Source organism: Aethalodelphis obliquidens, unplaced genomic scaffold (genome assembly GCF_003676395.1).
Source record: "Aethalodelphis obliquidens isolate GAN/ISIS:26980383/991018 unplaced genomic scaffold, ASM367639v1 scaffold1, whole genome shotgun sequence".
In the NCBI taxonomy this organism is placed as follows: Eukaryota; Metazoa; Chordata; class Mammalia; order Artiodactyla; family Delphinidae; genus Aethalodelphis; species Aethalodelphis obliquidens.
The window spans coordinates 6,793,670-6,812,701 of NW_020837945.1; positions in this window are offsets into that span (position 1 = coordinate 6,793,670).

The window sequence follows — 19,032 nt, forward strand, 5'->3', positions numbered from 1 at the left end:
TGCAATCCCAATCCTGGGCATATCCAGAGAAATCTATAATTTGAAAAGATACATGCACCCCACTGTTCATAGCAGCACTATTTATAATAGCCAAGACATGGAAGCAACCTAAGTGTCCATCAGTAGACTAATGGATAAAAAAGATGTGGTATACACACACACACACACACACACACACACACACACACACACAATGGAATATTACTCAGCCATAAAAAGATTGAAATAATGCCATCTGCAACAACATGGATGGACCTAGAGATTATCATACTAAGTGAAATAAGCCATACAGAAAAAGACAAATACCATATGATATCACTTACACGTGGAATCTAAAAAAAAAAAAATGATACAAATGAACTTATTTACAAAACAGAAATAGACTCGCAGACATAGAAAACAAACTTATGGTTCCCAAGGGGAAAGGCGGGGGGGGGATAAATTAGGAGTTTGGATGAACACATACACACACCTGTATATAAAATAGATAATCACAAGGACCTACTGTAGAGCACAGGGAACTACACTCAATATCTTATAATAACCTATAAGGGAAAAGAATCTGAGAAAGAATATATATATCTCTGCGTCACTTTGCCGTACACCTAAAACTAACATGATATTGTAAATAAACTACACTTCAAATAAAAAAAAAAAAAAGAAAGGAAAAAAAAAGAAAGGTCTCCCCTCACATGTGGGCACCAGGAGGCAGCTCTACCCATGTTTTTGCCAGGCTCCTGCCCCAGCCTTTTGCTGCTACCAGATTTGGGAATTTCTGGACCAGAAAAAAAATTGGGGGAGGCTACTCACATGGGTTTCCTTGTTCTACTCCTGATGTTTCCGCACAAGGCTCCTTCTAGGCTTCCTCATGCAAGGTCTGTGGCTTCAATGCTGGCCAAAGCTTTCTCTCTACTGTGGGGCATCTATCGATAGCCTTCATCCCTGTGGCACTTCGTTTGTCCTGTGTCCCCGTAGGAGACTGAATCTTGATCTCTCTTCTCTTTCTTGGCTGTCTAATATTTTCTTTACATTCTGATTATCTAGTCAATAATTTTGGTATTATTTTGTATGTTTCCCTCCATCTTGATGAAGGACCTTGTACATTTCTCACCTTCCCCTGTGTTGATGGTTAAGCTGTTTACAAATACTGCCATCATGCTTCATTTCTTTTAGATGTGCCTTAATGTTTTTAGTTTATTCATTGGAGTCATTTACTTTCCCTTTCATTTTGCAGTGTAATTTTTGTCACCTCTGTGTGTGGTAAATATATCCGGGAGGTTTCTTCATGTCTTACTTTTGGCGTACTTAAAACCACTTTCTTTATTGATATATTTTGAAAAATAAAGCTCCTGAGGAAGGGCTATTCCAGGCTGCAGGAATGTTGGAGCGACATTAAACACCACTTTATCTTCTATTTCCATGCCTTCACTATTTACCATTTGAGGATTTGGAGAGTGATGCCATTTTTATGAATGAGCTGGACTCAGTAAAGTGTGCATAAAACCTTACTTTTCTCGGACTTCCCTGGTGGTGCAGTGGTTAAAAATCCGCCTGCCAATGCAGGGGACACGGGTTCGAGCCCTGGTCTGGGAAGATCCCACATACTGCGGAGCAGCTAAGCCTGTGCACCACAACTACTGAGCCTGTGCTCTAGAGCCCGCGAGCCACAACTACTGAAGCCCACGTGCCTAGAGCCCGTGCTTCGCAACAAGAGAAGCCACCGCAATGAGAAGCCCGCGCACCGCAACGAAGAATAGCCCCCGCTTGCTGCAACTAGAGAAAGCCCGCACAGCAACGAAGACCCAGCACAGCCAAAATAAATAAATAAAACCCTACTTTTCTCACCACTGCTCCTTCCCACCTGCTTAGAGTAAAAATCCTCTTCTCTCAGATGATACGTCAGATGCATCCAGAGTTTTTATAATCACTTACAATTGTTAATACACAATTTTATTTTCAGGTATTGAGAAATACAGTTAATTTCTTTTTTTTTTTTTGGCCACGTTGCATGGCATGTGGGATCTTAATTCCCCGACCAGGGCCCGTGCTCCCTGCAGTGGAAGCACAGAGTCTGAATCATTGGACCTCCAGGGAAGTCCTGGGAAATCCAGTTAATTCTTAAACATACTTCAATCTCCTATTCAGTTTAAGGTTTGTTGCCCTCTTTGGTTCTGACCTGTTTCAGGGTGAGAAACTTCAGAGTGGAAGCAGGGTGTGGTCAGTCCCCTCTTGTCCCATCTTACTTGCCCACTTCTCCTGTCATCTCCTTCCTCCTCCTGTGCCCGTGAAATCAGTGATGGGCTGAGTTCACCAGACCAGGTTTAGGGCAACTCTAAACATGTTCTAACTCAGTAGTCTTGTCCCTCACTTTATAATGAGGGCCTCTGCTGCAAGTCTGAGACCAAAACTCTTAAGTTCCACCAGGAACTTAATGTCCTGCTCCAGTTAAAAGAAAAAAGAAAACGTGGTAAAGTTAAATATAAAATGCCAGTTGCCAATAGCATATGTCAAACAATTCCAAGCCATAGAGAATTTTTAAAAAATTTATTCACTTCTTGACACACAAGGAAAACCTTGTACATCTCGCCAGTCTCAGTTAATTCTGCATCTTTAGGAGCAAAGAAGAAAGGTCAATATGCAGATGGTGGGTAGGCGTGCATCTTTATGGAACAGTCACCCCAAAAGACATACTTTAGAACATTCTGAGAGTCTTCTGAGGAAACAAGGGAAATTGTCCACAACACGTATTGTTTTTCTCATGTGGCTAGGATTTAATCTTCACCTTGAAGAGCTTTTCCATGTAAATTGTCACTCTGCTGTTTTTGCTGGTTAAAGCCCCGAGACTACTAAGTTGTTAAACATTTAACCATTATTATTTTTTAAAATAGTAGCTTTTTCTCAAGCTAGTATATCTTGGGTCATTGATCCTCACAGACCCCTAAAACCCCCAGTGTGGCCCTAGAAATATGGGAGATGTCTCCTAATAGCAGGTGACACAAAGTCTTACCAGTCCACTTGCAACTTGGAGGTACACCATCAAAGTGAAAACCAGCAGGGATTATATAACTTTACAGATCTTTATGTACCGGATCTTTTAATTTTATTCTAAAACAGCATATTGCACTATTGAAATTCAATATGGAAATGTTTCCTTTGGTTTTAAATAAAGTGTTCAGAAATGCATAAGTTAGCAACTAAAAATAAAGTCCCAAATTTCTCATTTTTCCATAGTTATCAGAGAGATTTAACACTTTTCTTGGCACTCCAGGGAATGTCATCCATGACATCACTGGTACCAGGTCACAGAAACAGAACTTCCTCTTCATGAGCACCTATAGCTTTGAGTGGCTGAATACATGTTCTTTGTGAGTGTTCAAGTGCAGAGTCACAAAGCATGGGATGGGGTTGAGTGGCATGTGCAGGAAGATCCTGTCACTCTGCTGGGGGTGCTGGGCAGGAGTGAGGGGCTACCTCAGAGTTAATTGGGGAATACTGACAGCTCTAACGAATCCCCAGATTTCATTGGTCCAACAAAAAAGTTTATTTCTCACTCAGTCCAGTTCAGGGGTACCTGGTGTGGTGGCTCTTCTGGTATCTTTTTTGTAAGCAGTGACTCAGGGATCCAGCCTTTTTCCCTCCCAGCCTCTGACTAGACTTTGCTCTTCTTAGTGTCCCCAGAAGCCTTTCCATTCAGCTACTGGGTGGGAAAGAGAATGGCGGATTGAGTGTAGGAGCGTTTCATAGATTAGACTTCCATCCACTTCCCATTGGCTAGAATCAGTCACATGACCACACCTGACTGCAAAGGAGGCTGGGAAATAGTCTACCTGGGTCCCCAGGAGGAAAAGGGACATTAGCAAATGCTTAGCCAGTTTCTCCTGTGCCCGCAAAGTGTCATGGAAACCTGATTGAATCATAGAGGAGCTGCAGGTCCATATGTGGTTTTCTTTTCTTCCTGTCTGTCTCCTTCTATGGTTACAAAATAAACGTCTTTTTGTTCTTTTCTCTCATGACAAAACTCTATATGTCATTGTGAACAACTTACAAAGATAAAATAATTACATAAAAACCCACCAACTCAGATACCCACAGTTAATGTTTTGATGGACATCTTTCCAGTCTATTTTTTCATGAACAAAATGAGATATAATTATTTTTGCCAAAAAAGGGACGTAGTAAATATTTTTTGAAACTGCTCTTCTATCATCCATAGATATTGCATTGATGGTTTTGCATGTCCTAAATACTGTTTAGGACCTCATGGAATTTCTATGCATATTGCATAAATTCTGAATTAAATATTTATTGATGCGTTTTTTTTTTGGTACATGGGCTTCTCACTGTTGTGGCCGCTCCTGTTGCGGAGCACAGGCTCCAGACGCGCAGGCTCAGCGGCCATGGCTCACGGGCCCAGCCGTTCCGTGGCATGTGGGATCTTCCCGGACTGGGGCACGAACCTGTGTCCCCTGCATCGGCAGGCAGACTCTCAACCACTGTGCCACCAGGGAAGCCCTATTGATGCATTTTTAGGCATCAAATTTTGGCTGTTACATGTGCTGTGTTGAATATCCTGTATCCTTCCTTAGACCTATGATAACTTTTTAAAGTTGCAATCATAGAAGTGGAATTGCTAAGTCAAAAATACACAAAATTCTAGTATTTTACAGGAATTTCCAAGTTGCCATTTGAAGACTTGTACCAGCTTAAGCATGCACCGGTATATGAGTACTTTTTTCCCCCAATGCTTGCCAATATTTATTAAATCTTTCTAACTTGACAATGTAAATGGCAAAAAATTGATATGCCATTTTGTTTTCACTTTAATATTTTCTCTAAAATGTTTATTGGCCATTCATACTTCTTCATATCCCTTGCCCATTTTTTTCCATGTGGCCTTGAATATTTCTTCTGCAGTTCCTCAAATATCTTGCCAGTGTCTATTGCTGTAGACAGGCAATAAACATTTGTTAAATGAACAAAGGAAAGTGGGAAGGTTTTTTTTTTATATGTTTAGGATGTTAAAAAGCTGTCACAGGTAGTTCAAATATTTTCCCCAGGTGGTTGAAAATTTTCTAATTTTTTTTACAAAGAATATATATATTTTTTGTCATCGAGAATGAACAAAACTATTTGCTTTTTAGTTTAGTCTTTTTAAACATACAGAGTATCTTAATTCTTTTAAATGTAGTTTACTCTATCAGTGTTTTCCTTTATGGACTCCGTTAGTTCATCATGACAGAGGCTGTACCCACCCACCCTAAATTATACAAATGTTTATCTTTTAAAAATTTCTTTTTTAATGGCTTAATTTTTAGTATTTACACCTCTCATCAATTTGGATTTTACATATATAAGGTAGCTTTTTAAAAAATAAATGATTGTCTCAGTGCTATTTATTGAATAACTCGTTTTAACCTAACTGATGTCCCCTTTCCTCCTAAATTCTTATGGGCACAGGGGTTTGTTTCCAGATTTTGTAGTTTGTTTAATTAACCCGTTAATTGTATGTTAATTCCTGACTGCTGGCCTTGCTGATTCATCTACCTCCTATTTCTTACATCACAAACTTTGTGTGAAACTGAGTCCCATTTGCAGTGGCCCATCTCTGGCCAGTTGTATCACTAGGCATAGTCTCTGCGTCCTCAGTTTCTCCAAGTCAGCAGCTCACACGGTAGACGGTACACCGTGCGCGTCGAAGCCCATCCCGGTGGCCTCTGCGCATCCCCTCCTGCCGAGACCCTCAGCCCCCCGCCCTGCCTCCACGCCACGTCGGCGGCTGCTTTCACCGGCAGGAGCCAGCCAGCTCCGGTACTGCTGAGCCTTCCGCCGCGTTGTTGAGCAACCAAGTGCAAGGGATTCCGGATCCTCTTGCCATTTCTGCCCTTAAATGAAGCACCCCACACGGGCCGTAGTATCTGACTTTGGGAGTGGTAACTGACTAATGGCACACAAGATGCAGAAATAACATAGGCAAGTAAAGTCCCTCCTCCCTCCCTCGCGTGGGCTCTCATGAGGCGGGGTTTCTCCTACAACCTGCCACAAGGCATCCGCAGGTTTCCGCGGAGGCTGCTGTCTCTGTCCGTGGCTCATTGTGCAGCCGGCAGTCACGGGGCACCTTGCCTTGCTCCCCGTGCCTCCCTCCCCCCCTGCTTCCGTTCCCCTCACTCTCCCGCCCTGGGTTTGCACCTCCAAAATGAAGCAACAGCGCTTTGGCTTCGCTTCAGGCTAAGCGTTCTAAGAAATCCAGGCTAAAACACCCTGTATGAACAAACATTACTTCTGGCATGTTTTCTTCTCTATACTTTTTTTTCCCATGAAAATAAATATATGCACACAAACTAGCCTTTTTCGAAAGACTCATCTCCCACGAGATTGTCCTGTTATACAACTAAAGAAGTCATGAGTGTGAAACAAGCCTTAGCAGTCACTCCACTGTGCCTTACTGTGTGTGTGTGTGAGTGAGAGGGAGAGACAGAGAGGGAAAGAGAGAGACATCAAATCACAGAAAAGCTTATTGAACGTCTAGACTAGGGGAGCCTAAGCTTTACTAGGTGGAGACACGTTTTTAGTTGTAGATTTTTGTAAGCAGCTAAACTAGCTGCTTGGATATGTCCCTGTCTAGGCTGCACAGCTGGTTAATGTTAGGACGTGCAATAGAGCATCGTCTTAGAACTTCTCTAATGCTCTTAAGGAGCTGTCACATGATGCTTTTAACACACTGGTTTGCAACCTGAGATACCAAGAGATCATCTAGGGAGCATTAAAAAATGCCTGTGCCTGGGCCCTATCCCTGGTGATTCTAATTTCATTGGTCAGGAGTATAGGGTTGTCTGTCTTTTAAAAAATGCCTCCAGGTGATCCTAATGTGCTTCCACACCACTGTTCTAAATAGTAACAATAAAAAGTACTGTTCCAAAGTCATGCTGTGTAGAGTTTTAAAAAATTATCATTTAATTTTCCTTTAAAAATTCTTATGAGAATGGTCTCTGTTCAGGGGAAGCAAATTTAGGAATCTCAGAATGGTTGCCTGCATTGGTTTAAGAGGCTTTATTTTTTAACATAAGTTAAAACATTAAATGAATAATGAATAACTGTCAAGTTATATATGGTGTCACAATTTTTAGAATAAGCTGTTGTAGATCTCTTGATGGCTTGAGTCCAAAACCAGGTGGGATATGGTCCTCATTCTGAGATAATCAGAGATTCCACAGGGATACAGGAGGGGCATCTTTTGCTAGATTTCGCTTTCACTGAGCTGCCATCAGGTGCAATTTGTGTCTGTCTAGCTCTTCCACTTTTTTAGACCTTAAGGGCTGGAGGAAGACCTGGAGAATGATGTGGCAACATTTTTTGGAGAAAAATATTATCATACATCTCAAAGTCATTTTGATGCAGAACAATTAAGATTGCATAATTTTAGGTATCTTAAATACTTTCCTGCGTAGGATCTATGTGTTGAATTAGACAAGAAGTAAAGGATTATGTCATGTTTTGTGCATTTTGTGCTCTTTATTACACATGATTGTACCTTACACATTAAAAATTGCCTCTAATTAAATAACAATGGTGCAGTCTTACAGATGCTGGCTGGGGTAACAAAGGTTTTGGTGTTGGGCTGTTCCTGGCCTGTTAGATTCATGGAGGTATTTCAAGGGCCAAGAGTGTAGCTGAATGGGATGAGGGCACTGTTTGTCTTTCTTTTGTAAAGGTATGTGGTGATAGCTGCGTTTAGTTTATTTTGCCTATGGAATGCAAGTCAGTTTCCACAGAGTAAATAAAACAAACAAAGCAAAACAGAAAACATCCACGAGCCAGCACAATCTGAGTGGCATTTTGGTACTAAGGGCAGACGTTGCCTGGGATCTAGCTGTCCTCTTTCAGAGTTAAAAGCTCACTGTTCACTTTGGCTTCTCTCTTGTTCATTGCTAGGAGAATCACTTCCAGGGGTCCCAGATCGTGGCTCCATTCCCACTGAGAGGTAGCCTTTCCTTTTGTTTTTTTTAAGAATAAGTTTGATACCCTCTTCATTTTAGTGCCTTGATAGTGGAGTTTGTAATGTCGCATACAGTCAAACACATACCGATGGTCAGCCAGGCTAATCTTATGTGTGTGCAGAATATATATATATATAACTTAATTCCAAATATTTTAGCAAGAATAAACCCATAGCCACATACGTGGGAAGCTGAATATTAATGCTAAATCAGGGCATTTGAGGTCGAGAAGATGGCAGAAAATCCACGTCTCTTCATTTATCCCTGTGAACTGGCTTAGAAGTTATGCAGGACAGACTAGACCAAATAGATGGGAAATTCCCTGGGTCTCCCTTAGATTCTTCCTTATTCCAACACCCTAGCTCATACTCCCAACGCAAAGGAAATTATAAGAAGCAGTTCTACAGAAAGGCAGACTGCCTGCAGACAGGTAAAATCACCTTCGAGGCCTAGGAGAGGAATATTATTCCTAATGGATGTCAGCTGGGTAGCGAACCACTTCATGTATCCACCCAAACGAGAAATAAATCATCATTGATTCATTTTGCCAGACCCTAAACGTGTTTGGATTAACCTGGACACCATTCTTATTCTTCAGAAACGTCCAGCTGAGGGAGGGAGCTCGACAGGGAGACGGATAACCAAGGTCGGCAGGAAGCTTGACCTTGGCATTCTGCACTGCCCACTCAAAGTTTCCCCGGAAGATGTTCAGTTGTTTCCGGAAGTTGAGTCCAGGAGCTGGTACCTCTAATGAGCATCATTCAGGCATCTCTGTGGTGGCTGCAGGCTGGGTCTGGACTAGGTTGTTTCTTAGTGCCACCCCCAGAGGAGGACCTCATTGTGTTTCTGTTGATGGGGACACAGAGTTTGGAGGAAAAAGACGTTGGCCCCAGAGTAGAGCTGTTGAAAACTGTATATCACAGAATGGGAAAAATGTATTCTCTTAGGAGTGTGGGCACTTGTGCCAGCTCCTGGAAGTGAGCTCATATCACAAGACTGTGATAGTGGCAAAGACGTATTGCATAGTAAGCAGTGCCTGTGGTGGTATCACATGAACCCACACCTGGATAGGGAAGGACGTGTAACACAAAGACTGAAGGAAGCCCAGGACAGCCCTTGTTGCATGTGGTTCTGTGGCGGACGGGAAAGGGAATAGAACAGGGTGCCTGTAATTGGAGCACTTCTGTGTGAGTATGGGAGGGTCAGACATAACGTAAAAAGTTCTACTATGAGTGGATGGGGTAACAGAAAAAAAATCAAAACTTTTATGGGATTTTTAAGGGAGAGGGTTGCCACTCACATATGGGGTAGAAAAAGGCTTTACTGATAAAGGGACAAGATGTGGGCATGGAAGATGGAGCTGGGCGATGGGAGGCTCCACATAGAGCCAATGCCTTTAAAACTGCCTGGGGCTGGGGACCTGGGAAGGGAGGAATTAAAGGTGACTGGAGGCTGGACCTGGAGGCCTGAAAGATGAGGATGCCATTTCTAGGAACGGGAACATTCATGAGGAAGACAAGGATGGAGTTGGATGGATAAGAGAAGGGAGGAGAAGTTTGGAGAATTTGGTTTCTGACCTTTGGCTTTCAAGAGTCAAGTAGAGATGTTGTGCAGGAAGTAGATTGGAGCTAATGGGACAGCCCGGAGCTGGCAGGTTTTGAAGATCGTTGAGGAGGGGAGAGTTTCACCCTTGGGAATGGGTGTGGTCCCATACGAAAGATCTTAGTGGAGTTCACTAGAAGCCATCTTGCAAGTAATTAAAGAGAAAGCGGGCGACATAGCAAGGTGTGTTGACTGTTCTTTCTTTTGAGAAATATGATGGCGAAGACCAGAACCCCATCATGTTTGTCTTTGTGTCTGAGAATCTTAGCGCCTTCCTGGCTTAATTAGCTTTTGTTGAAACAAGGGAAAGTGAGATATTGAATGTTGGCTTAAGTGGAGTCAAGAGATGTTTTGGATTATTTGTTTTAGGATAGAAGAAATTTCTCTTGCACAGAGAAACTATCCATTGCAGAAAGAAAGATGGAAGGTACAAAAGGGAATAGACAGTGGATAAAACAGCATGCTAGCAAATCTTGGCAGGTCTGTTTCAAGGGCACAGAAGGAGGGGTTAAATTGGGAAAGGAACAAGGGAGACGTTTTTCCTCTGAGTCAAGAGAAAAGTAGGAGGATATGGGTGACTCTCCTGAGAAACCTTGAGAATTAGAGGTTCACACTGAAAGTACTTACCTTTTGTGGCTTCCTTCTTCTCAACAGAATAAAAAGCGAGATCATCTGTGAGTGACGTGAAAGCAGGTTTGGAGTAAGAGGCAGAAAAATAAAAGATTTTCAAGAGCTGTGCTGGGTATTACGTAGAAGGTGACTTAGAAATGAAAAAAAAAAAAGTCAAGGAGTAGTTGTAAATTCCAAATGAGTTTGAAAAATTACGGAATTTGATGTAGACCCAACCAGTATAGTTGCATGGTCTCCCCAGCAATGCTTAGTCTCTGGGATCAGGGTGGAGAAGGAAGAGGGGGTGCCTGGCCTCTTGGTTATTAGGAGATGAGAGATTTCAAGGGACCAGTAAGATGATACTGAGATGACCACAGGGAGGTAAGTGAAACCAGGAGTTGATAAGGGATCTGGGAAAACAGTCTAGATATGGAAGATGGAACTTAACAAAGGACATTTCAGAAAGAGGGCTGGAGAGGGAAAGATAGAAGGAGAGAGGGCTGTGGTTAGTGGGAGGAGTTTAGTTAGAGATGCTTTTGCCCTCATCAGGTCAGACCCCACATGGGCTGTGTACCTTATGTAATCATTTTCATCACGCTGGCTGGCTCGCCTTTTGGGTTTCAGTGTTTGTGAGAATAGGATACCCTGGGAAAGGAAACGTAAAATCGTCTCTCTCTTCTGCCATGGTGAGGCCACAATTGGAGTGTGGTGTTTAGTTCCAGACCTTTAACTGTGTTTTCTCCACAAATCCTGTTGACTGAACCCTGGAAATCCAGAACAGAACCACTTCTCTGCTGCTGTTGGTCTGGGCCACCGTTGTCCTGTGTGGGGATCACGCCTCTGCTCTACTTTCCAGCCTCCCTTTTTCTGTTCTAACCTTCCGTGGGTCTGTTCTCCAGGCAACTAAAGTGACCTGTTAAAACACTAAGTTAGACCCCGTCACTCCACTGTGGCAGACCTTCCAGTGCCTTCCACTTCCCTGGGGGTAAAGGCCCGAGTCTTCACACTGGTCCGTGAGGCTCTACACCATCTGACCAGATCCTTCCTTGACCTCATATCCTATGCCCTGACCCTTTGTTCTCTCCACTCCACCCACACAGGCTTTCTAGGTGTTTCTCAAGCATCCCAGGCCTGTTCCTACCCCAGGGCCTTTGCAGGTGCTACTCCTTCAGTCTGGAACGTTCTGCCCACATAGAGTGGCTTATTCCCTCACTTATTTCAGGTCTTTATCACCTTCATAGAACAGTAAGTCCCCTACATAACAACGAGTTCCGTTCTGAGAGTGCGTTCATAAGTCCAATTTGTTCATAAGCCCAACAGAGTTAGTCTAGGTACCCAACTAACACGATCGGCTGTATGGTACTGTACTGTAATAGGTTTATAATACTTTCCACACAAATAATACATAAAAAACAAACAAACCAAAAATAAAGAAAACATTTTTAATCTTACAGTACAGTACCTTGAAAAGTACAGTACTACAGTACAGCAGCTGGCATACAGGGGCTGACATCGAGTGAACAGGCAAGAAATAAAGATACTGCACTACTGTACCTGATACAGTACTGTACAGTAAAGTACACAAAAGTACAACCACTTGTAGAGGGTGCCCTCGCAGGACAATGTACACCAGACACGTGAACTAACTGACGTGATTGGACATGCGAATGCACGTTCACATCTGTGAAAGTTTGCAGCTTGAAGGTTCGTATGTAGGAGACGTACTGTAAAGCCTTCCCTGTCCATCCTATTTCGCAGTGCTTCCCTCACTTCACCCCTGTTCTCCTTCTCAATTTTATAGCACCTTCTAACATACTATTAGTTTTACTCTTTTTTTTTTTTTAACTTTGTGTCTCCTTCAGTGAGAAGGTAAGTTCACAAGGGCAGGGGTTTTCATTTCGCTTGTTTGTGGCTGCATCCTCACCTCACAGGACAGTTCCTGGCACATAGTGGGTGCTCAGTAATGGTCGTTGAATGAATGAATATTGAATTACCTGGCTGCAAAAGTCACATATGCCCGTGGTAGAAGGTTGAGAAAACACAGAAAAGCATAAAGAAGAAAATAAAAATAGTCCATAATTCTATGAGGAAATAATCTCCATTAATATTTCAGTGTAATCTCTTTTTTTTAACTTGTGCATACCTAGGTGATGTATTAATAGGGATATTGGTAAATAGAAGGTGATGGCAGGAATATGACGAGGAAGATAAAGATCTGAAATCACATCAGCTAAAGGGACATTTTGAGGGTCGTTTGGCCTGGAGATTAGAAGGCTGTGGAGGCGCATGACGGATGCTTTAGATATTATGGTGTCTAAGACCAATTATACTTTACATAAATCTAGACTAGGCAGAACCTACATTAATGGGGAAAGCTACAGAAAGGGTGATTTCAGCTCCATAGAAAATCATTTCTCTCTAATTGGTCACACACCAGTGGGACTAAATCCTAGAGGACAGAATTTTCCATCACTGGAAGTTCAGATAGAAAGTCTATGGCTGGGACTTCCCTGGCGGTCCAGTGGTTAAGACTTCGCCTTCCAATGCAGAGGGTGCCGGTTAGATCCCTGGCTGGAGCTAAGATCCCACATGCCTCGTGACCAAAAAACTGAAAAACTATAAAAACAGAAGCAATATTGTAACAAATTCAGTAAAGATTTTAAAAATGGTCCACATCAAAAAAAAAATATATCCAAAGAAAGAAAGTCTATGGCCACATGTTCTACTTGAGGACTTTCATCTGAAGAGTCTCAGGTAGCAGCAAAACAAACTAAAAAAACTATCAACAGTTTTAAACTGGTAACAGTAGATTTGCATACAGTAGTAGGAAATTTCTTATACTCCTGTGGAGATTTTTCCTTTTCTATAAAATATCTGAATTATTTCTTATAAAATAATGACTTGTATGAAATACCTATTTAGTGTTTATTTACTTATATATTTTTCTGTGATAAACCCCTTTGTATTCACAGTTTGTCATATTATCTGAGAAGAGTGTGAATTAGTTCTGCACACGATAGATCAGACAAGTAATTGATTTTCTTTTAACAAAACTATATCTCGATTTATAGAAATCTATTATTCCGGAAACATCAGGAACACATTAAGCTACATAGTAACTAAGATTTTAAAGCCATGTTTTGAAGACCCTCTAAAGCCAATTGGTATAAACACGGTCAGGCTTGTCATGGTGATGATGTCATTTGTCCTGTAAACATCTTTTAGCCTTCGGGAATCATAGCAGACCTATCAGTAGAATTCATAAACAAACCATTTGAAAATACACACAAAGAAAAGTCGGTAATTTGAGTAATTTAATTGGAAAAATCACAGGGCATCTTATGGATTTATAAATGAGATGATAGAACTAACAGTATATAGGATTTTTGCTTTGAAGCTGTTGATTTTTTAGATTATTTTTTAGAAGAATGACATGATTTCTCCTTGAATTGCTCTGTTTAGTACATTACAAATTGTGCGTTTTATTCCATATATATATTAAATCAATTTGAAATAAAACTTTTTTGCAGTAAGTCTCATGGCATTTTAATTTCAGTCATACACAAAGTAAATTTCAAATAGTTTGATTCTGTTTAAACCTGACGTATTGCCTTAAAATGCATGTTATGATTGCTTTTTTCAGTTAATATTAGTGCTATGTCAGCCGTTTAAGGCTTGTTTTCTACTACAGTGAGTGGCAATCTATGGCATAAAACAAGTCCTTCCCATGACTACAAATGGAGTGCAGTTAAGTGTGTTATAATAATGTAAAGTGAAACAGGAGACAAAGCATTTGTTAGCCAGAGCTATCTAGGCACCCCACCTTCATGATCTGAATTTATTTGGATTACCAGAATGATTGAGGGGATTTTTACTCAGGTCACTGTGGTTGGGTAATCTGGACTTTTCTTCAAATTTCATTTGAATGAAGCGCCTTAAACAGAAACATCTGGGCGTGGAAAAGCCAGCATCAGAACGCTTACAAGGCAATAAAAAGAGTAATAAGAATTTATAATTGAAGGGCATCTTTCATCCAGATGGGTTCTGTGCAAGGTTTAAAAGCCTTGCACAGAAAGGCAAGACGGATACACAGTGGTGTGCTTACCACTCGCAGTTGCTGCCCAGTTAAGAGAAATTTGAAGTCTACAAATCCCCCCTCCCCCCAGACTTCTCACAACCACCGAAGTGCTGAAGGGACAGCTAAAGAGAGGAGCTCTCGCCCTGGACCCTCAAGAGCTGGCCCTTCCTTTGTGAATTCTGCTGGATTGAGAGACAGGTCCAGACATGATCCTGGCCTGGCCATCCTCAGGTGCCTCCACCAGCCTCCCCAGTGTGTCCCCCACCCTTGTCATCACCACAGGTCCTCTCCCTTAGATCTTGGAGGTTGGCTCATCAGCTGGCGTGTGGCAAATATTGTATGGAGGCCGACTGAGAAGTTTCAACGCTCAGAAGAGCCTAATTCATGGGAGGATTAGATTGAGATGACAGGGGACATTGGAAAGCTCTCCAAGGCAGGGTCTGGTGCTTGCCTGTGTGTTGATGTATTGTGGAGTCACAGGACCTGACCCCTGGCTGGGCCTCGCTCTGTGGAGGGGGTTTCATTGGAATAGGGGGGTGGAGATATTTGTTCTTGTCAGTGTCTTCTGTTGTGTTATAGGTGGATCATTCCATGTCAGGATATTGAGAGATACTAAATAATTCACTCACCCTGGGCTTGTAGTTTACTCATCATTTTTAACTGAATAGCTAAGAGCAAATCAATTGTGCACAAAACAGTAGGGCTGGAGGGGGAAATGGGGAGTAGGTTTCCTTTTGGGGTGATGAGAATGTTTTGGAACGGGGTGGAGGCAGTGGCTGCACACATTGTGAATGTGTTAGATGCCTCTGAATTGTTTAAGACGGTTAATTTCATGTTATGTGAATTTCACTTCAATAAAAAAAATGGCAGGAGAAAACTAATTTTTTTTAACTAAATATTTTTGAATGATGTTAAAAGATTGGGTGAGCCAGGTGCTGTTTTGGCCCATCAGACCTACAGTCAAAGAAGAACCGGAAAAATGCTGTTCCCTGTGATGCCCACAGGGATTAGAGCTGTGCTGGAGTTTCTGGATGTCGCATGCTTTTACTGCACGTCCTGCCGGGTCCTAGGGCTGTTCCTGCCTGAGCGTGTCTGCACGGGAGCTGGACTCATTAGCAGAAAGGAAAGGTAGGGAGAGGGGAAGTCAGGCAGTCACCAGCTTCAGTGGTCAGGAGTATGCTCAAAACATTACCGCTTCAAGGAAATTACCGCTGCAAAAAATATAGTCATGATTGCTAAATGTCTCTATTTTTTAACTTTTTTTTTTTTTTTTTTTTGCGGTACGCGGGCCTCTCACTGCTGTGGCCCCTCCCGCCGCGGAGCACAGGCTCCGGACGCGCAGGCTCAGCGGCCATGGCTCACGGGAACAGCCGCTCTGCGGCATGTGGGATCTTCCCGGACTGGGGCACGAACCCGCGTCCCCTGCATCGGGAGGCGGACTCTCAACCACTGCACTACCAGGGAAGCCCTATTTTTTAACTTTTTGGCTTTATTTACTGATTTCTTTCTATCCTCCCATGCTTAAAAATAACTCAAAAGTTATATTCATCAGTCTAGAGCAGTGCTGTCCAATATAAATAAGAATGTAAGCCATGTATGTAACTTTACATTTGCTAGTAGCCACATTAAAAAAGTAAAAGTAAAAAGAAACAGGTGAAATGAATTTTATTTTTGTTTTAAATTTTAACTTGTATTCTTTTTTTATTATTAATTTACGTTTGGCTGCGTTGGGTCTTCGTTGCTGCATGAGCACTTTCTCTAGTTGCAGCGAGCAGGGGCTGCTCTTAGTTGTGGTGCGCGGGCTTCTCACTGCGGTGGCTTGTCTTGTGTGGAGCATGGGCTCTAGGCGCACGGGCTTCAGTAGTTGTGGCACATGGGCTCTAGAGCGCAGGCTCAGTAGTTGTGGTGCACGGGCTTAGTTGCTCCGCGGCATGTGGGATCTTCCCAGACCAGGGCTCGAACCCGTGTCCCCTGCACTGGCAGGTGGATTCTTAACTGCTCTGTCACAAGGGAAAATTCTGAAATGAATTTTAATTGCGTGTTTTCTTTAAATAGTTTCTTTAAATACTGTGTCACTATCTGCCTAGAGAGTGCAGTATATCCTTTCAACGTGTAATTAATATAAAAATGATTGATATTTCACTTTCCCTTTTCACACTAAGTCTTCAGAATCTGGTGTGTATTCTACTTTTACGACACATCTCAATTTGGACTCACCACCTTCACGTGCTCGAAAGCCACATGTGGCTAGTGTCCGCTGTAGGGGGCATGGATCTAGAAGTTACTATTTTTGTTGGGTTCTCTGGGCTCCAGAGATGCTCCGTAGGTGGAGATGAGGAACATCATTATCGTTCAAGTGCCTTTACAAATAGGGTGGTTCCTGATCTCACAATTTTGTGAATGAGGTAAAAGAAGCATTATTCTTTGTCATTTTGTAGGTGAGGAATCTGAGATTCTTATGACCTAATGAAACTTGTTTACTCCTTCCCAGGAAGGCTGAACTCCTGTTCTGGCTTCCTGGTTGTCCTGGATAGACTCTGAGAAGTCTCTGTTTCTGGGGGAAAGGGTTTATGCAACTGTGACAGGAACTCAATCTCGTTTTACAGACTAAAGAGTGAATCTCGGAGCAGAAAAGTAGCTATCCTGGTGGTCTCAGGAGAGTCAATAGTGGACATTGAACAAGAGCCACATGGAGAGCTCCTTTGACTTGCTGGTTACAACCAGGAATCCAGGGCACTTCCTGTCCCTGTCTCCTGGTCAGTGTCGGTCACACTTGGCCATGTGGCTGAAAGCAAAGGGTTGTGGTACCTTGCAAAATTGCACCACTCTGTTGAAAACATGGAAACCAACAGCCTAGTTCACTGACTTAGCCACTTAGCCCTAGGACAAGCTCTGGCCAGACACCAATTCCAGAAATCTGGAATTGCCCCCAGCCAGTGCCTCTCAGTTGGGTAGTAAAGTGGTTAGTGACTCACGGGCTCTAGAGCGCAGGCTCAGTAGTTGTGGCACTGGATGGGGGCCCAGTTCTCAGACGCCTTCATCACTTTGGATATATTTCTATCTCTGTGGTCCAAGAGCTGCAAAGGAAGGAGGACCTACTGGATCCAGGAACACTCAAGGACACATTGAATTCTACTTTCCTTCCATAGTGCTAACTCCTGAGATTTTATTGACCCCCCCCAACAAAAGTGCGTCTGTTAAATTTATCAAAAAAATTGTTTTTTGGTTAGGCAAAGACTTCACTTGCAAAAAGAAATTTTCGGGTTGAAATAATTTCAGGTGTATGAGTTTGGCATTTCTAAGTACAGATCAGTCATGGCTAATTGCACAACTTTTAGCTAGTGTGTTGAAGTATGAATACTGACGAGACCCCCTTGCCTGGTGTGTTCACTCATCCTTGTATCCACCACACACAGAGTCTCAGGCTCTGTGTTGGGTTCTGAACATTCAGATGCCTGGCCTCTTGCCTCCAAATGTAATGGTGGCTATAGCTGTACAAACAGGAGCTTTGACAGATGAGGCACAAAAGGCTGGGAACACAGGAGCGGGGGTGACTTCCAGGGGAAGGCTTCACTAGGAGGTGAGGCTAGATCTGGTACAGAGGGATGGAGAAGAGTTCTCAAGGTAGATTAAAAAGAAGGAGGAGTTATTTTAGATCTGGAGCCAATGGCTGTTCTAGAAACCACAATTATTAGATGTGGGCTGCTTCTCCCCATGGCTCACCCTTGGCATTACCTGACTATCTTTCTAGTTTGCACCCTGGACGGAGATGTTACCATGTTACTGTACAGCTCTGGTGGCTCCCAGAGCCCCAGTGCATAGGTTGGGTTTGGTCGGAGACTACATCAGTGTCTACCTGGAGAGTTCAATTTCAGGGCTAACGTTCCAGCAAGATATTTAATCCTGGTCTGACTGAAGTCCGCACGTGAGCTCCGTTCCCAGGGGTGCAGAGGAGCTGATGGCTTTCGGCCCATGTAATGCTTGTCATCAGGTATAATAACCTAGGTGGGTCCAGAGACAGCTTGTGTAGGCAGCACAGAGCAGTGGAGAGGATGAGCTATGAAAAAGCACCAAGAAGGTAGTGTTGATTAAAAGAACCCAAAACAATTATGTGTGTGTTTCTTAAAGGTTGAAGATGTGGATTTAACAGGAAGTGCCTTCTACTCCTGGAATCCCATAGCATTTTATCTGTATCCTTTTGGTGAAAAGGGAAGCTGTACCAAAATCAAGCACATTAATTTGTAAACACTAGTGAATTTATGGGGCCAATGTGGCAGAAGACTTGAAATTGCCATTGCATCGAAAAAATCTAGGAAACACAGCAGCTTTCAGCAGTGAACACATTCTACTTTGTTTTTATGGCCCTGCAGTATCTTGAAATGTAGGGCACACCCCTGATTCATCTTTCGGTCTTTCAGGTTGAATAGCTGATAGGTGTACACATTGTGTTATCTATAAATACGGGGTGTATGGAGGAATGAATGGGGGAATGGGAAAAGGTGCTCTGAAAATCATGAAATAGTTACCAGTGTAAGATATCAAATGGTTTTTGTCTGTAATAGGTGCTGAAAAATCGTTTTTATTTTAGTAAAATACACAAAGCACAAAGTTTACCATCTTAAGCATTTTAAGTGTATGGTTCGGTAATGTTAATAAGTATACTCACCTTGTTGTACAGCCAATCTTTAGAACTTTTTCATCTTATAAAACCAAAACTCTGTACCCATTAATCAACAACGTTCCACTTCC